At 43.9% G+C, this 18,909-nt stretch overlaps 1 protein-coding gene and 1 pseudogene across 6 annotated transcripts in view; one reads left to right on the top strand and one right to left on the bottom strand.

The window, feature by feature from the left end:
- The window catches only part of LOC148014405 (pfkB-like carbohydrate kinase family protein), a 104,884-nt gene that overhangs the window by 55,827 nt on the left and 30,148 nt on the right, over window positions 1–18,909 (top strand). The window lies entirely within an intron of this gene.
- On the bottom strand, window positions 5,852–6,808 carry LOC148014406 (uncharacterized; annotated as a pseudogene).

Here is an 18,909-nt window from a genome sequence, read left to right as displayed (position 1 = left end):
GGAATGTGCGAGGCATTTTCTCTTGCCATAAGCAACATGCCATGTGGACGGTCTTGCACGAGAACTAGTGGGATGTATTGTGTGCAGTTGAGCACAAAAGTCACGGTGAAGCAGGAAAAGTGATGGATTGTCATGGATTCCGCCTGTTTTATGCAGGGACCCATGCTATGCACTATTCGGGCGTGCTGATGATTGTCCATGAGAAATATTAGCCTGTCCTTGTTAAAAATGATGTGCAGGGCCGCTTTCTGGTGATCGAAGTCTTATTTGAAGGAGAGATTTTATGGCTGTTGGGCCTCTATGCTCCGAATGATCCCGCATCCCGACGGGATCTTTGGTCCACTTTGCAGGGCTCCATGTCACTCGGCCGAAGGGGATTCTTGATGGGAGATTTCAATATGTGTGTTGACTCTTCTCAGTCCACTTCAGGGCATTCGGTAATCGATACGCCGGAAAGCCGGGTGTGGAGTTCTTTTGCTTTGAACGTGCTCAAGCAAGATCTTTGGTCGTGGCTTCACCCTTCTTTTTCAGGATTTACTTTTCATTCCGCACAATATGCAACTACCTGGTCGCGGCTGGACAGAATGTATATCATGCAGGGCGATGACTTTCTTCCCGACATGCTGGAAATGAAGGTCTTGCGGCAATATGCGTTGTCGGACCATTTCCCCCTTCAGCTTGAGATGCGGGCACACTCTATTGCACCTTTTGTGCAATTCCTGGATAGGCTCCCTTTACGTTTCAACTCCTCTTATTTGAAGCATTCAATTTTCCAGGGCTATATGCAGCAGCTGATTGAGCGGTTCTTATTGGACTTCGCCTCTGAGGGCTGGCCTTCATTTGCACGGCTGCTCTCTAATGTGCAGCGGGTTGCTCGCCAGTATGGGATCCATCATGCCTCGCTTTGCCGCCGACGTCGACATGCAGCAGAAGACTTACTGGCTTTGGTCCGTTCCTTGCTCCTGGATTCCCCTGATGATGATTTTCTGCTGTCTCTGGAGAGGCGGTTGGCCCATCTTATTCAAGTGTTTCAGTTGAAATCTTATCAACAGGACAAGCTGCACAACTTGATGGACACAATGCAAGATAGCGCCTGCCAGTCTCATAAGTTCTTTCGCGCCTTGCATGCGTCTCCGGCCCGCGAAAATATGACCAGACTCCAGGATTCGGAAGGTCGCATGGTCATGGATCCGCAGACCATTGTCACTATGTGCAGAAACTATTTTATGGAACTTCTTGGTTCCTCTTCCTCGCCTTCTAGTCAAGTTACGCATGCCCGTGCGGTCTTCTATCATCTGGTCCGCCAGCAGGTTCCAGTTGATATGCAAGCCGCTTTGGAGACGGATATTTGCGAGGAAGAGGTTATGGACGTTTTGTTGCACCTGCCGAATGATAAAAGCCCTGGCTGGGATGGTCTCACTAATGAATTCTTTCAGACCTCGGCCACGCAGTTGGTGAAGCCATTGGTGGCCATGTTTCAGCAGGTGTGGGAAACGGGGGTCATGCCCTCCTCATGGAAAGAAGGCCTTATCAAACTAATTCCAAAGGTCCCTTCGCCGTCAAAGTTGCAACACTGGCGACCAATCTCTTTGATGGGCTCCATGTATAAAATCTACTCCAAAGTGCTGGCGAATCGGCTCCACAAGCACCTTCCAGCTATTGTGCATCCTCTCCAATATGGTTTCATTAAGGGCCGCAACATTCTGCATAATATCTTAAATGTGCAAATGGCTATTGACTATGCGCGGCACTCCGGTCAGGAAGTGGTATTGATCCAATTGGACTTGGAAAAGGCGTTTGATTATGTGGACTGGTCTTTCATTGCAGACCTCATGTCGGCTATGGGCTTTGGTACCCGAATGTCCCGATTGATCTACACCATTAGTGCTGAGGCTTCCTCCAGAGTTATGCTTAATGGTGGAGTTACAGAGCCATTTGTCCTTGCATGCTCGGTTAGACAGGGTTGTCCTTTGAGCCCTCTCTTCTTTGCCCTGGCGACTCACCCGGTCCTTTCAATGTTATCCTCCATGGCAGCCTCTGCCCAGCTGGCCAGGCTGTCTCTTCCGTTGGGTCAGCACTTCATTAGCCAATCTTTGGCTGATGACACCTTTATGATTTTGTAGGCGGACAGGGACAACATTCGAAGGGCATTAGATGTTTAGACACTCTTTGGTCAGGCCTCTGGGCTTCGCATCAATGCCCTTAAGTCAGCCATTCTCAGTTGTACGGAGCCTGATTTGCAGTCCTTAGGCTGGCAAGGCCAGGTGGTTTCCCGTGGCTCCATTGTCAGGCATCTTGGATACCCATTGGGGGTGGATGTACGGCCAAAAGCCCTGCTGGAGTGGATTTCACAAAAATTGGCGGCGAAGTTTATGTATTGGAAGTCGCAAGCGTGGCCATTCCATGTCCGCCTCAAAGTGGCCCAGACAATCATGCTTCCAATGCTAATGTATTTCCTGCCTTTGTTGCCATGGACTCCTACTACTTTGAAGGCCCTCACTCATCCCATCCGTTTCATGCTATGGAAGAAGGATTCACTGCAGGCCGGCATTTCCTGGATTTCATGGTCGCACGCATGTATCCCTAAGCGCATGGGTGGCGGAGCGATTTTGGATGCACACACTCATATGTTAGCTCTCCGTTGGTCCCTTTTTCGTGCCATGTGTGTGGATCATCACCCTTGGACCATCATAGCCCGTTATTTTCTTGAGGACAGCGGGCTCCGCCATGGCAACACACGGCTTCGGGCCTCCTGGTGGCATGTCCTTAATGCTGACTCTCGTGTTTCTAGTCCCTCTTCCTCTTTGTTACTGCACTTGCTCGGCTCTTGGAAAGTGGTGCTCCAAAAGGCCCGTTGGCACCCAGTTGGGGACCGCTTGCAGACTAACTCCTTTCAGCTGGAATTGTTGGCAGTATCGAGACTCCTTTCATGGGAAGATAAACATCAACTCAGACCAAGATTTAATCGCATGGCCCGTTTAGGTGTGACGTCGGTTGCGGATGCTACCCTTGCCACTCGCAATGTCCTCGTATCATTTCGGACTGCTCGGCGACTCTTTAAGATCTCGCGTGGATACCGTGATTTGTGGGAGCAGCTTTCGTCGAAGCTTCAGGGTCGGCAACCCTTTCCTGCCTTGACTGTGGATCGCCCTTGGCAGGACTGGGACCTTGCAGGCCGCCTGAGTCTGGAAAAGGCCTCTACTAATCAGGTGTATCATCTTCTTGTTCAAGATTACCAATGGTTGGGAGAGAAAGCTAACACTGTTTGGGGACTGCGGAAATCGCTGTCATGGTGGCACAAAACGCTGATGGAGGGCTGGCTAAATAAGACACCTTTCAAATGCAAGGTTTTTCTTTGGCGGGTAATGATTGGTGGTCTTCCTCTGGCCTCGGCCCTTGCCAAGCGTCGCATCTCGAATGGCAATTGTTTCTTCTGTACCACACCGGCGGAATCGGCCCGACATCGTTTTCTCTCTTGCCCGCTCGCCAAGAATATCTGGTCACTCTTGTCGCACATTTGGCGCGCGGTGGTGGGATCCTCGCTAACTCCTTTCGACTGGGTTTTTGTGCGCCCGAAGTATTCCGCACCGCTACAGTTGCATGAGAAGATCTTATTTCACTTTTTCAGATATTGGGGATGCTGGCACATTTGGACCACGCGCAATGCTTTTCTCTTTGATTCGGCCTCTAATGTACCCCGACATATTGCCAGGCTTAAAGGGCTCTTGCATTGGCAGCTAGATATCATCCGACACTCCGACTTGCTCCCTCGAGAGGATTTGCATCCGTGGCATATGGCAATTGCCTCTGGGTCGTTGCCATGATTGGTGTAACTTTTTCAGTGCATTACTACGGGGCTTCCCCACACGTTGGCCTAGGGCCCTCGTGTATCTTGTAATCAGAAAAAAGAGAGAGAGAGAGAAAGAGAAAACCTCTTCACATGATGGCTTTGTGTCATCATGTATCTTGTATTTTTTTCGTAATTAATACAATTACCTTTTACGAAAAAAAAAGAGAGAGAGAGAAAGTATATTAACGTCTCTAAAAGGCCAATGTGGGCTATGAGACCAAAGCAATACATACAATGATGGTGGGTTTCTCATCTGGAATGAGAAAAGATGAAAAACATGTCTATAAGACTGAAAAAATGAAATAGTGTCCTATAAAAGGGAAACATGTCAATGATCTAAAAGTGAAAGTAGAAAAAGGAAAACTCTCCATCAATGATATGTTTGTCCTCTAAGGAGGTGTATCTCTGCATGGCTGAGGTGTCTCGGCATCTGTCTCCTGTGGCGCTCAATGATGGCTTTAATTTGTTTGTGGTGTGGATGTCTAGGCCTTGGTCTGGGTGGACGTGGGCGCCTAGACTGGCTAAGTGTCACTGCTCTATCCAAAGGGACACCTATAGAAGATGAGGTTCAATTATGATGTACTCCTGTAGGCTGTGTGGCAGTAGTAGTGGTATCTGCCATACTCTGTCGTGTATTAGTGAAAAAGTCAGTGACTGCTCGGCGAGCTGTGGGGGCCTCCTACGCCATAGAATTGTTGCTCTGCGCCTTTGGAGCTCCAAGAGGAAGAATCCTAAGCATCTCTGATCCTCAAACTGCATGATCCGTCTCAGGGATCCAAAACCCTCTCGAAACAGACAGTGGTATCTACCTCGTATATCATAATATACAGTGCATCGGCAGATGTAGTGTTCCTCTGTCGCATAGTGGGCATATGCGTTCCTCTGTCTGTATATCCTCCCATCTGCCTGTCTCAATCCTCAGGTGGTGGGATGAGGTGCGGATTTGACCAATAACTGTGCTTAGTCCATGAGGCAGCTGTGTGTCCATGTAATTGGGTTGGGTGATGAAACCATCCTCAGATACCTGAAGGAAGTGGGTCTGATAGTGTGCCATCCTCATGCCATGGGGGGAGGGGGGTTGGATCCAGGTCTTCTCCGTATCTAACTTCGGTATGTCTGCTCTGATCGGCTTAGGTCAAGTGTAGGGCAATCCAGGCTATAGTCAAAGGGGGGTAGTCTGTCAATCTGCAGCCCATGTAGACTCATCCATGTACTCATCTGAGCATACCAACAATGTCTGCCACCATGTGCTGCTAGTCGTCTAGAAGAGGCCAGGGCTAGCCGTGGGTATCTATCTTGAGGGAGCTCCCATAGTCTATGTATGAAAGTCACTGCCTGGACCAAGGCCTCAGCCACCATGGGTGATGCTCCCAACTCAGCTCTGATAATTTCATGTGGGGTTGAGCTCTTCGCTCGTATCATACGTGAGATCATCATGACCACTGGTCTTTCCATATGCTCCCACGCGTCATAGTATTCCTTCTCTGGTCCATCCTCGTCTCCCAAAGGCTGTCTCCTCGTGTGAAAGAGACTCGGACCCCAAATTGCTGCTCCATATAGGAATTTGGGTGTATCCAGGGCGTCAAAAAGCCACAATTTGGTGCGCGGCTCATGAAATTGTATGTGAGCACATTGCCTCTCCAATGCATCTAAGGCTGCATATGCTTTACAATCATGTGTATATAAAATGATATATTAACGTCTACAAAAGGCCAAAATGACCTATGAGACCATGAGTTACAATCATGTGTATGATGGTACAACTGTCTGGGCAAAATATGTAGCACAAAGCAAAATAAGAAAGGAAACTAACTATGGCTATGTGTAAAAAATAGAGCTCTATCTAGTAACAATGAGCTTCAAATGGTACAATCTCATGTGGGTATGGAGGGCCTAGCTCTAGCCCGAGCAATAATCCCCTGTATCCGCCTATGAAGGTGTCGTCGGTGTCTGTGTTGAGGCCTAGGTTGTCTGGATCGGTTAGGTGAACGGCTCGATCAATCAATACTCTTGTCTATGTGTGGACTGTGGCGATGAGAGAGGCTCTTGTTTGGACTGTGGCTGTAACTGTATTGAAGTCTTCAAAGTCTCCTTTGCAAAAAAGTCTGTGAGTTGCCTCTGTGGAGGGTCTCGGTGTCCTGGAGCAGTTGTACTCGTGAGGTGCATATCACGAAGTCGTCGTATCTCAAGAAGAAAGAGGGCAAGGCATCGCTGATCGGTAAAATCCATGATTCTGGATAGTGGTCCAAATCCGTCTCTAAAGAGACAGTGGAAATGACCACGGATCTCATAATACACTGGGCAACGGTAGATATAATGCTCCTCTGTCTCTGGCTCTAATTTGCATATCTGGCATATGCGCTCCTTTGATGGGATGGATCTATATCTGCCAGTCTCAATCTCTAGCTGATGTGAGGAGGTGCGCAATTGGCCAATAGTACATCTGATCCCATGGGAAAGGTGGGTGTCCATGTATCTCGGGTGAGCGATAAATCCATCATCTGTAGTATGAAGGAAATGCTCGCGGTAGAAAGCCATCTATGTCCCTAGCTCCTGCCTTGGCATCAACCATGTCCGCCTGATATCCAACTGGATAAGATCCATTCTGATGATCTTGCGAATCTCTAACCTGCTCAGATCAAGAGATGGTGCATCAAGGGAGTACTGGAAGGGAGGTAACTTGTCCATGCTAAAGCCATGCAGCTCAAACTAGGTCGACATTTCTGCATACCAACATGAAGTATCACCCTCTCTAGCAAGCTGCCTGGAGGACTCAAGGGCCAACCGTGCATACCTGCGTCTGGGTAAGTCCCATAGGCTATGTATGTATGTGATCGATCGGGTAAGGGCCTCTACTACAATCGGTGTAGCTGTTAGCTCGGCTCTGATGATCTCATGTGGCACTGAGGCCTTATATCTGATCATCCTGGATATCATGGACACTAGGGGTTTCTCCATCGACTTTCATCCTTCATAAGTGCGCCCTGATCTGCTACAGTGGTCAAGACTGGGCCTCCATATCTGTACTCCATAAAGTAGAGAGAGAGAGAGATTAACATTTGCCGAGGCCAAAATTGACTTATGAGACAAATATGTACATTGGTGATATACTGTGAAAAGAAGCTAAAGTGATGTACAAAACATGATAGTGCTCATATAGGGATACAACGGGAGGATGAGGTAGTACATGTCTAGCTGTGTGGTTGAATGATATCCCTATATCCAGTTCCACCTAGTCAGGTTTGGTGGATAGAGGATGCCATACATCTCATGTGAAATAGTATGAGGGTAATATCTGGATTGGGCCCTCAAATCTATTGGTTGCTCATATCGCTAGTGGATGTCCCTCATCTCTCTCTTTGATATAGCATTTGTGTCTCATACCCTTGTATCCATGGGTGGCGTGCTGCGCTGATCTCCTTGGCTCTCTAGACTGTCACCCCTCTTTGTGTGGGTGTTGTGTGTGGGGTCACTGGCTAGAAGAAATCGGTGAGCTGTGACCAACACCTCCCTCTCTGTGCAGTACCAGCATGTAGTAGTGATGTGCGGAGCCTCTGAATCTTGACTAGGAACTGGCCTAGGTGGCATTGGTGTGGGGGATCCATTATCCAAGTTTCAAAATAGCTGTCATCTAATGCTATGACTAACTAGATGGAAAACAAATAGTAAGTAATACATAGCTTATGAGTACAAAATGATGTGTAAGCCAGATACAATGTGGAACTGCTTAGGAGGCATTCTCATCCCAAGATATCTCTCATGGGTCTATCTAGTATAGAGAAGTTGAAGTGGCGAGGTAGGGTCCATGGATTGTCAAGATTGTGGGAGAGAAGGAAGGAGTCTCACTTGTAGCTTTCTTGCTTGCACAATGGGGGAATACACACAAAGGTGGAGGTTGAAAACAGTTTTCCTCTTCTTAGTTGTGTAAGCCAAAAGAACTCAAGTACATAGAAATAGAAGAACCCTATATATGGGTCTCAAACCAAACTCAACTAACTAAGGTGGCATACTAACTAAGCCACGAACTAGAGTAGATAAGGATAGCTGTCATCTAGCTATTATTCATGAGCGGTGTACCAACCGCATTTGCAACTGACAAGTCGGTGACATAAATGCACAACGGTCACCCTGGCATATCACGAGTGGAGCTTGATATCTCAACACTCCCCCTCGAGCTCAATCCCAATTCTTGCACACCAAGCAGGTCTCTGAACTTGCGCAGCTTCTCTGCGCCCAATGCCTTCATAAATATGTCAGCTACCTGATCCTCTGTGCTGACATAAACTAGATCAATAAGACCTAGTAAAATCCTCTCCCGCACATAGTGATAATGCACCTCAATGTGCTTTGTTCTAGCATGATAGATTGGGTTATTTACCAAGTGTATACTACTCATGTTGTCACAATAAATGACAACTGGCCCATCTGTAGACTGATGCATGTCATAAAGTAACTTATGCAACCAAGCTACCTCACATGCAGCCATTGTTGCGCCCCTGTACTCAGCCTCTGTGCTCGACAAGGCAACTGTAGGCTGTTTCTTGCTGCTCCAAGTGACTGCAGCATTCCCAAAAGAGAACACATATCCACTGGTAGATCGTCTATTAGAAATACTACCAGCCCAATCAGCATCAGTGTATCCATGCAACTGACTTACCAATCCAACAGCATAGCTCAAATTTGGCTTGGTAATAGTCATATAAATCAAACTTCCTACTATGCGCCTGTACATAGTAGGGTCTTCCAGAAGCTCACTTGCATTTGCTCTCAGCTTCACATTCTGCTCCAAAGGAACTGAAATAGGCTTATAGCCTGTCATCCCATATTTGGACAGCATGTCTAATCCATACTGCCTCTGCAAGAGCCATATGCCACTTGGTGATCTAATCACCTCAATGCCCAAGAAATAACGCAGCTCTCCCAAATCCTTCATCTCAAACTTCTGCTTCAATAGCATTTTCACATGAAGGATATCTTCATCACTGTTACCTGTCATAATCAAATCATCAACATAAATAACAAGTAGCATAATACCTTTCTCTGTTTTTCTCACATAAAGTGAGAAATCTGCCTTGGAAATTTGAAAGCCAATAGTGACAAGATACTGTCCTATCTTGTCAGACCATGCTTTAAATGCTTGCTTCAAGCCATACAAGGCTTTCTTCAACCTGCAAACAAACTCAGGATGAACAGCATGCACATAACCTGGTGGCTGCTCCATATAGACCTCTTCTTGCAAATCACCATGCAAGAAGGCATTCTTTACATCCATCTGATGTAAAGACCATCCCTTTGATGCAGCCATAGCAATGACTGCTCTTACGGTTGCCATCCTTGCAACCGGACTAAATGTTTCTTCATAATCAATGCCATATGTTTGTGCATACCCCTTGACTACTAATCTTGCCTTGTATCTATTCACAGAACCATCTGCATTGTGTTTCACCTTATAAACCCACTTACAATCAAATTGCATTCTTATCTTTAGGCAAAGGTACCAATTCCCATGTAGCATTTGCTTCCAAGGCATCCATTTCTTCATCCATGGCTTTCTCCCATTTTTCTTTTCCCATGGCTTGCTCAAAAGAAGTGGGTTCTGGTTCCTGTATCACTTTGACCATATAGGCATAGTGAATGGCTGTAAATCCATCATATTTCAGCCTATCCACAGGATACCTAGCTCTGGTAGACCTGCGCAAAGTAGGTTCACTTCCAGGTGCTCTCAAAACATCCCTGGTCTTTCTTACTCCAGGTGTAACAATAGGAGAAATACCCAACTCATCATCAATGCTCTGTTCTGAGCCACTGGATTCACCATTCTTCGTGATACCTGCATACCACTATTTGCATTGATTTGAGAAGATTCTCCTGATCTCAATTTGCCTGTCCATAGCGAAGAATGTGAACCACTACTAGAGGACGCTCCACGTCCACTAATATCTTGTGACTGCTGCTGTGAATTCTGTGTAGCATTACCATTTTGTGTATCTACATTATCAATCACATTTACTGGTTTATACCAGCTACTCATCTCATCAAAAACATCTCTGCTCACTGTAAACTTACGAGTAGAAGGGTTATAGCATCTATATCCTTTTTGCTGCAGAGAATAACCAATAAAGATGTACTTCTCAGCTTTTGGATCCAACTTGGATCTCAACTCATCTGGCACATGAACATAGGCAATGCAACAAAAAATTTTCAAATGAGAAATATCTGGTTTTCTACCAGTATACCTCTCCTCTGGAGTTATGCCATGTATTGCTGTAGTGGGAGTCCTGTTTATTATGTAGACTGCTGTAGCAACTGCCCCAGCCTAGTAACAATTTGGCAAGTCTTTGTCGTTGAGCATGGCACGAGATACCTCTCCAATATGCTTGTTTTTCCTTTCTGCAATTTCATTTTGTTGTGGGGTATGACTGCATGAATATTGCTGCTTTATGCCATGCTCCTGCAGGAACCTTGCAAACTCATTTGAGAGGTACTCTCCCCCTCCATCTGACCTTGGGCATTTTATTTGCAGGCCTGTTTTTTTTTCAATCACAGCTTTAAGAGTTTTGAAATGCCCAAAAACTTCGCTTTTCTTTTTCATAAAATACACCCAAACTTTTCTGCTATAGTCATCAATAAAAGTGACAAAATAATGACAGCCTCTAAGAGATGCAGATTTAGTAGTCCACATATTAAAGTGGATTAATTCCAATGGCTTTTTACTCTCTTGAACATGTCTAGGAAATGGTTTCCTTGCCTGTTTTCCAAACTGACAGGCTTCACATATCTTATGCATTTCTGCAACCTTGAATTTAGGCAATCCTGCAATAATATTTTGGGCTTGCATTGATTTAAGTCGCTGTACATTAACATGACCAATGCGTTTATGCCAGATATCAATATCTGCAACTACACCGGTCCCATGTGCAAACATTGCTGCACTCAATTCAGGCATGTCTGCTTCCAACGTAAACATTCTGCCCTTTTTCTTTTCTTTTGCTATCAAGCGACCTTTATTTTTCATATCCTCAACAAAGCATCCATGAGAATTAAATCTGACCTGCAAGCCCTGCTCAACCATTTGACCAATAGAAACCAGGTTCTTGGTGATATTCGGGACATGAAATACATCCGACAGGTATTTCTTTTTCCCATCCTGCATAGACAAAGGAAATTTTCCAATCTGCACAATAGGATGTGCAGTATCATCACTAGTCTCCACAAATCCTGGTTTTTCCATTTTCCTTGCATCCTGTATCCATTCTGCATGACCTGTCATGTGGTTTGATGCACCTGAGTCAACATACCACACATCGTTTCTTTCTTCTGCACTTGTCACAGAATTGGTCATGTGCTGCACCATAAATAAATGCTCATTTCTGTCATCACCCTGTCTACTAGAAGATGCATAATTCCCTTGTTGCAATTTTCCATTCATGATGTCATTCTGCATTTTATAGGAGCCTTTAGCCATATGACCTATTTTACCACAGTAGTAGCATTCAACATTGCTGTTTGCATTTTGGCCTCTTTGCCATCCACCACGACCTCTTTGGCTCCCCCTGCCTCTAGAGTTACCACATCCTCCTCCATAGGACTGGTTTTCTTGAGTTTGTTGCATATTCTGATTTCTACCATGGCCTCCAGATCGGCCTCCTCTACCTCTGCCTCTACCTCTTCCAGCATTTGAGTAGAAGACAACTTCTTTTGAAGTTCCTCCTGAAGAAGATGCACCACCATTTCTCCGCTCCTCAGAAATTAGAAGAGCAATCAACTCCTCAAAATCCGGAAATCTTTCACAGACAGAAATGGATGTTCGGAACTGTGCATAATCCTTTCCTAGATCATTCAAGGTCACAGAAACTAAATCATCATCTTCCACTGGCGACCCAATGGAAGCAAGTGCATCTGCAATCTTCTTCACCTTCATGTGGTAGTCATTGATGCTCATACTTTCTCTTTGCACATTGTGCAACTCTTGCTTGAGCTGCATTTTCTTAGCTTGCGTATTTGTGCTATACATTTTTGATAGAGTATCCCATGCCTTCTTTGGTGTACTTGCATCTTGAATATGTACAATCATAGAGTCTGAAATGCTGATAGACAGTCAGTACATAACTTTCCTGGCTCTCTCATACCATGCTTTAAATGCTTGCATTTGCTGTTGATTGGGAACATCAGGAAAAACTGGTTTTTCTTTATTTTCTGCAAGGAATTCCCAATATCCTTTTTCCATAAGGAAATTCGTCATTCTAAACTTCCATGCTTGGAAGTTGTTCTCGTCAAGCTTTTCAGTGATAATCTGTGAAAAAGAATCAGACGCCATTACAGAACACTGCAAAAAATTCTGTCATTGCAAAGAACATAGCTTCAGCCTCATAAGGACAAATCTGTAAAACTGACGAAAGTGGTATTTGACCACACAGTCACTTCCTAGTGACGATTTTGCATCAACAGGCAACAAGGATGATTCTGTAACTCCCAATGTCTCTGCGCACAGGCATACGATGCAATTTGTACAGTAACTTTTCACTGACCTATAGAACAGTGGTCGCATAGCATAAAATTGGGCCTTTTCCTGAGTGCGTGCAGAAAACTTCCGCCTCCAAAACAGGCCCCGAAATGGCCTCAAATCAAAAAAATAGAGCAACCAGGGGCTAAAGCCTTTTCCCGTAGCATATACTGCCCCCTTGCTACACTGCGAAGGGCGTCTCAATCTGAGACAATGCACTCTTGCAGTTTCAGGCTGTGCTATCTGCAGAGACTTGCTCCCAAAACAGAAAAATGAATGCAACACTGGTTCTCTTACCAGAACACCGCGAACTTGGTTTGCTTTCTTGAGCTCCTTACCACGAACAAGGCTCTGATACCATGTTAAGATTGTGGGAGAGAAGGAAGGAGTTTTACTTGTAGCTTTTTTGCTTGCATAATGGGGGAATACACACAAAGGTGGAGGCTGAAAACAGTTTTCCTCTTCTTAGTTGTGTAAGCCAAAAGAACTCAAGTACATAGAAATAGAAGAACCCTATATATGGGTCTCAAACCAAACTCAACTAACTAAGGTGGCATACTAACTGAGCCACGAACTAGAGTAGATAAGGATAGCTGTCATCTAGCTATTATTCATGAGCGGTGTACCAACCGCATCTGCAACTGACAAGTCGGTGACATAAATGCACAACGGTCACCCTGGCATATCACGAGTGGAGCTCGATATCTCAACATGGATGGCTGTGTAGTATCCTCTACATCTGTAGATAGTGTCTCCTATGAGGGTGTGTACTAGCTGAGCATGGGCCACGGGCTCTGCATCTCTCTATGGCTGTATCTAGTATGGTTCCTGTGGTGGGGTCATCGACTAGTTTGATGGGGGCTTAGTGCTTGAGGGAGTAGTGATGCTTTGTAGAACTCCATGAGTGTGTTGGTGTGTGGTTCCGTGTCTTTGCTCTTGGGTCCATAAGAGGTGCTCTTTGTGGTAGTGTAGCTCCAGTAAGAAGATCTCAAGACATCTCTAATCTAGGAAATCCATCACCCTGGATAGTGGCCCAAATCCGTCTCTGAACAAGCAATGGAAGCGCCCCTAGATCTCATTGCTTGTTGGGCATCTGCATTAGTACTCCTTTGTCTCTAGCTCCAATTGACAGTCGGAAAATCCGATCTGTTTGGAGAAGTGAGTCTGTGCCGTATCTACTTGTCTCAATTTGGAGTTGGTATGAGGATGTACGGAGCTATCCAATGATGCATTGTATACCATGAGACGTGTGTGTATCTCATGTGGACAACAAAGCCATCAGGGGATATATGTAGAAGATGCTTTCGGTAGAAAGCCATCTTCATCTCCAGATTCTCAATAGGTGTCACCCATGTCTTGGTTGTGTGTAGCTAAAAAATGTCCATCCTGATGATGTGGTTCAGCTCCTCTTGGCTAAGCTCCAAGTGAGGGCAATCCAAGCTATATTGCAGTGGTAGGAGGTGATTCATGCGTAACTCATGTAGCTGTAACCATGCCTCTATCTGAGTATACCAGCACTCAGTATGCCCTTGTAATGCTAGCTGTCTAGACAAATCTAGTGGGAGCCGGTGTCGTGATGCTATGCGGACACAGTGTGAAAAAGCATGGAATGCATCATCATCCAACTTTCTTATTGATCAAGAGAGTCAATGTGATCTGAGTCATTAGTACTAGTGTGATGGCATGGATTATCCAAAAATACTAGATTTTTGGACAATTTTTGTATTTTTAAAATATTATTTATTATAAAAAAATCCGAAAAAGTTAGAAAAGCTTCTAGATTAGGATGGTATGCAAAAAGCAAGTTGGTTTTTCAGCTAGTTATGAGATTTTTCACAAAAAAACAGATTGATGAAATCGCGTACGTTGCGATCGCTGTTGATAGGTTGAAAACTACACTTTGAACTGGAAGAAGAAGAAGAAGTGATTTGGGAGATCCTTGAGCAAGTATGCTGGGGTTTTACCCTCCTTCTGAAGCCAACGGAGCCATTAGATTTGGGTTTCGAGCAGCAAAGAATCAACTATTTTTTGATCCATGTTTTTGGTCTACGAAGGAGCTCTAGGAGATCTAATGCCTGGAGAGTGCTTCTGAGTAGTGCCAGACAAAGGATTTCAGGTTCTGTTAATACATATTGATCTTGAGCTTCAAGAGAAGCTTGATGATTTGTTGGAGGATCAGACTACAGAGACAAGTCTTAAAACGGAGTGGAGACATGTTAAGGAAGTTATTACTGCACTTGTGAAGAAGCATAGAAAAAGAGAAAGATTGTAGGTCTCTAGCTTGCCCACTGTTATGGGCAAGATAGTTGATGTATCCAGTAAGCCACCCACTTTTGTGGGTAACCCTATGGTTGTACCTGCTATTCTTCCCTCTGTTAGGGAAGATGTCTTAGATGAATTGGTCAAAGGGATGTGGGATATCTTCAATTGAAGGTTGCAAAATTGGATGAAAAAGGACAAGAGGAAAAAGGACGGGCAATTGCCCCTAAGCCAATAAAAAGATGTATGTGGTGTGACAGTTTGCAGCACGAGAGAAAGGATTGTGCTGCCTATCAAGAGGTCTGGGTACGACAACTCATCTTTTGGAAAGATGGTAAGATCCATGTACAAGAAATGGGATTGCCTCTTGCTTTGAATTTTGGAAAGGGAGGTATGCAGAAGTTGTTTGAAGATTTGGCTATCTAAAATGCTTATGCAGTGGTACATGCTTCTACTTTTGGTCTACAGTTGGATAAAATGTATGGCCAAGTGATGGTTGGTTCAAAGGATGAAATATGGACACATGCTTTATTTGTAGCTGAAAAGAGAAAGGTTACTGATTGTAAAATGTCTCATGCAAGGTAAAACATTTGTGACATAACTGGTTGGAAATCACCGGTAGATGCATATTTAGTGTATGCATATTTAGCAAAGGTACGAAACACGGATGTACTTATGGAAGAGAAACGAAAGAGAGATGAAGATAATGCAGGGGCATCCAAAAGAATAACAAGAAGAAGTGTGGATCAGCCTAAAGCTACAGATCAGCCATCTCTCGAGCATGTTATGGAAGAGGTTAGTGAGGAGCAAAAACAGGATAGCAAACAAGAGGGAAAAAAGAAGAGCAAGTAGCCAAAATATAAGTTGCAATCTGACATTGAGACGGCTACAGATCTTAAGAAGGTTCTTGAAGAACGGATCTTAAACAGTCGGGTGGAATTCACCTTGGGAGAGGTGCTTGGCATTGCCAAGTGAGAATTTCATGATGAGATCATTGACATAATTAAGAGAAAGCGTAAGTTTCTTGGTGATACCACTAGTGTATTGTTGCAATTTGAAGAGGAAACTGGTTTGTTGGGTATTCGGGCTGAATATGAGCATGAAGTAAGTATTGGATTATCTATGCAGGATGCTACTAATTAGTGGATATCATGTGGAAAAGAGAAGAAAGTGGTTGAAAATGCATTGTCTTGTAGCAATATGCATAGTGGAGTAAGGTAGATGCAATGATATGAAGAAGAGACTCTAGGATTTATTCCTCGAACTCATTACACAAGAAATCATTGGGCTAGGGCTACCACTGAAACGGTAGTGAAAATAAGGGAATGTGAAACTCCTTGTGTTGCTTTACTTGACCATGGGTCTGAGATAAATGTCATTGAGCGTGGATTGTATGAAAATGGTGCATGGCCAGTTGATACTGATCATGGTTGGCGTATGAGAGCTGCAAATAATTCTTCGCGAGAGCTTTATGCTGCATGTCCTAATGTGAAAGTGATGATTGGTGATGTACAAGAAAAGCAACACTTCTTTGTACATGATAATTCCTCATATGCAATGATTTTGGGACAGCCCTATATTACAAAAGTATGTATGGAAACAAAGGTGCTTGATGATGGTTCTGCTTATGCAAGAGTCAGAAGCAAGGATGGGAAGAAAGGAGTCCAAGTTCTTACTGTTTGTGTTAATCATCCTAGAAACCGGGATATACTTCGAGAGTCTCCTTTGCCTCCAAATGCAAGGAAATTCAAAGACCTGGATTTTCATTAAGCAGTGTTGTAATGCGGGGCTACAGTAGTGCTGTTCAAAGGATGTACTCGCCTCTTGATGGAATGAAGCATGTATTTCCTATTGGTTATTCTCAGTTTACAGCAAACAGTTCATGTTGGTTTAAGCCTATGGAAGCTATGTGCAAGGCTGAACGCATATCTATGAAACGGGCTACTAAGGAACTGAAAGCATTGGGGTTGTTAGCTGAAAATGATGGCATTTCAGGCATCTTTTATGGGCTGAATATTAATGACACTATGGTTGAAATTTCAGCAACTATACATGCAGAAAATGAGACTGAAAATAGAGTGTTGTCAGTATGTTCTTCGGACATATATGATGTTATAGCCTTGTTTGCTCAACAGGAAGGATTACAATGGGCTGAAGCACTTATGGAGACAAAGTATAAGATAGTTGACAAAAGGTTGAAACGAATTACTTTGCCAGTTCCACTAGATAGTGAGGGTTTGTATGAAAAACTGTCAAGGCAGTCAAGCTTACGGGATCCTAAAGATATAGTTCATCAGTTTACATCTGAAACATTACAGGAATTGAAAGTTGGTGCAGAAGGGTTTCTTTTGCGTGCTGAGAGAGATTGTTTTATGCAGATGTTGGCTAGGTATGGAAAGACATTTGCATTTCAGCCAAGTGAAATAGGTTGTGTGGATCCAAATGTTATCTCTCCTATGGTAATATTTACTTTGCCACATGCACCATGGAACTTGAGACCTAAAGCTTACTTGTCGAAGCTAATGGATTTGCTAAATGAAAATATTCAGATAAAGATCTTGGAGCCCTCTTCAGCCCCGTACTCAAATCGTTGGTTTACTATGCCCAAAAAGAATGGGACTTTGAGATTTATTCAAGACATGCAATTGGTCAATAAAGTAACCATAAGAAATGTGGGTGTAGGTCTTGTGGTTGATGAATTTGCAAAGGCTTTTGCAAACAGAGCGATCTATTCTTTGGGTGATCTTTACTCGGGGTATGATAAGCTTCAGCTTGCAATTGAAAGAAAGGATATCGCAACCATGAAGACTCCCTTGGGGTTAATACGGATGTGTACTCTCCCGCGGGGTGCAATAAACTCAATGGCACACATAACAAATGCTATGCATAGAGTGCTCAGGGATTTTATACCACAATTGACAATGCCCTTCTTGGATGATGTTTCAATCAAAGGGTGTGCAATGGATGTAAAGAATGAAGAGATGGATGCTCATGGGTGCAAACAGTTGTTGGAGACCATATTGTGGATTGCGAGAGGATTTTGACGCGTCTAGAAGAGGTGCATTTAACTCTTTTTGGACAAAAGTCTATATTTGGAGTTGAAGAGGTTTTGATTGCTGGGCATATGTGTGGGTCCTATGGGCGAAGACCATCACCAACAAAAATAGATGGGATTGATAGAATGTAAGATGTATGCATGAATGTATCAGAGGTGCGTAGATTCTTGGGAGCATGTGTGTTCTATTTGATATGGATTTCTCACTGTCCACATGTTGCCGATGCTCTATATTAGCTTCTGAGGAAATGTCAAAGATTTCAGTGGGAAAGGAAGCATCAGAAATCAATGAAAAAATTGAAGCAGCTCTTAAAATCAGCTCTTACATTAAGAAAGGCTGACTATTCACATGGAAAGCCTATCATTATTACTGTTGATACAAGCCCAATTGGGATTGGATGGGCAATTGGGCAAGATGATGAGGAAGGGCAAAGATATGCAATACGCTTTGGTGCTAAAGTATTGGCTGAAAGACAGAGAAGGTATCGACAGGTTAAAAGAGAATTATGGGGAATTGTGACAGCCCTTAAATGTGATAAGGAGTATTTTATGGGTGCTCATGTAGTCATTGAGACCAATTGTTTGTCGGTATTGGGTATGATTACTGTTGTGCTACTCCAGACATTGCTATGCTCCGGTGGATTGCATACATAAAATCTTTGAACCTTGAATTTCAGCATATTGCAGGAAAAGATAACTTAGTAGCAGACATGTTATCTCGAGCACCCTATGAGAATGAAGATGGGATGATGGATGAGGAGGAAGAAGATGACTTTCTTGCGACTGAAAATGATGTTGTAAGAGTGAATTTAGCAATGTAAGGTGTTGTTATAGCATCAATAAAAGCTTGGACAACAAAGAGAAGACACTTTAGATGTTTTGCATTTTGTGTAGAAGTGTTTCTGGAAGACAAATATGCAAGAGAGTGGTTGAGAATTGGTCAATACCTTAGTACATTAACAAAGTGAGATGAATGGTCAGATGAGGAGTTGAAGAAGATCAAGAGGAAAGCCTAAGGGTTTTTATTAAAAGATGGATACTTATGGAAACATGCTAAAAAGAAACAGGGTATGTCATTGCGAGTTTTGGGTGATAGAGCTTCACAAGTAAATGTTATGCAAGAATTTCATGAAAGCTTGTGGGCTGGCCATAGAGGTATTTGGGGTACTTTTGCAAAGATCAAAGAAAGATATTTGTGGCAGGGTATGTATAAGGATGCTGCTCACTTTGTGGAAACATGTA

Source organism: Lygodium microphyllum, chromosome 25, assembly GCF_053477565.2.
Source record: "Lygodium microphyllum isolate KBCC chromosome 25, Lygodium_microphyllum_v1.1.10, whole genome shotgun sequence".
Classification (NCBI taxonomy): domain Eukaryota; kingdom Viridiplantae; phylum Streptophyta; class Polypodiopsida; order Schizaeales; family Lygodiaceae; genus Lygodium; species Lygodium microphyllum.
Note: the sequence above shows the minus strand (reverse complement) of the source record. Positions and strands in the feature narration are given on the sequence as shown.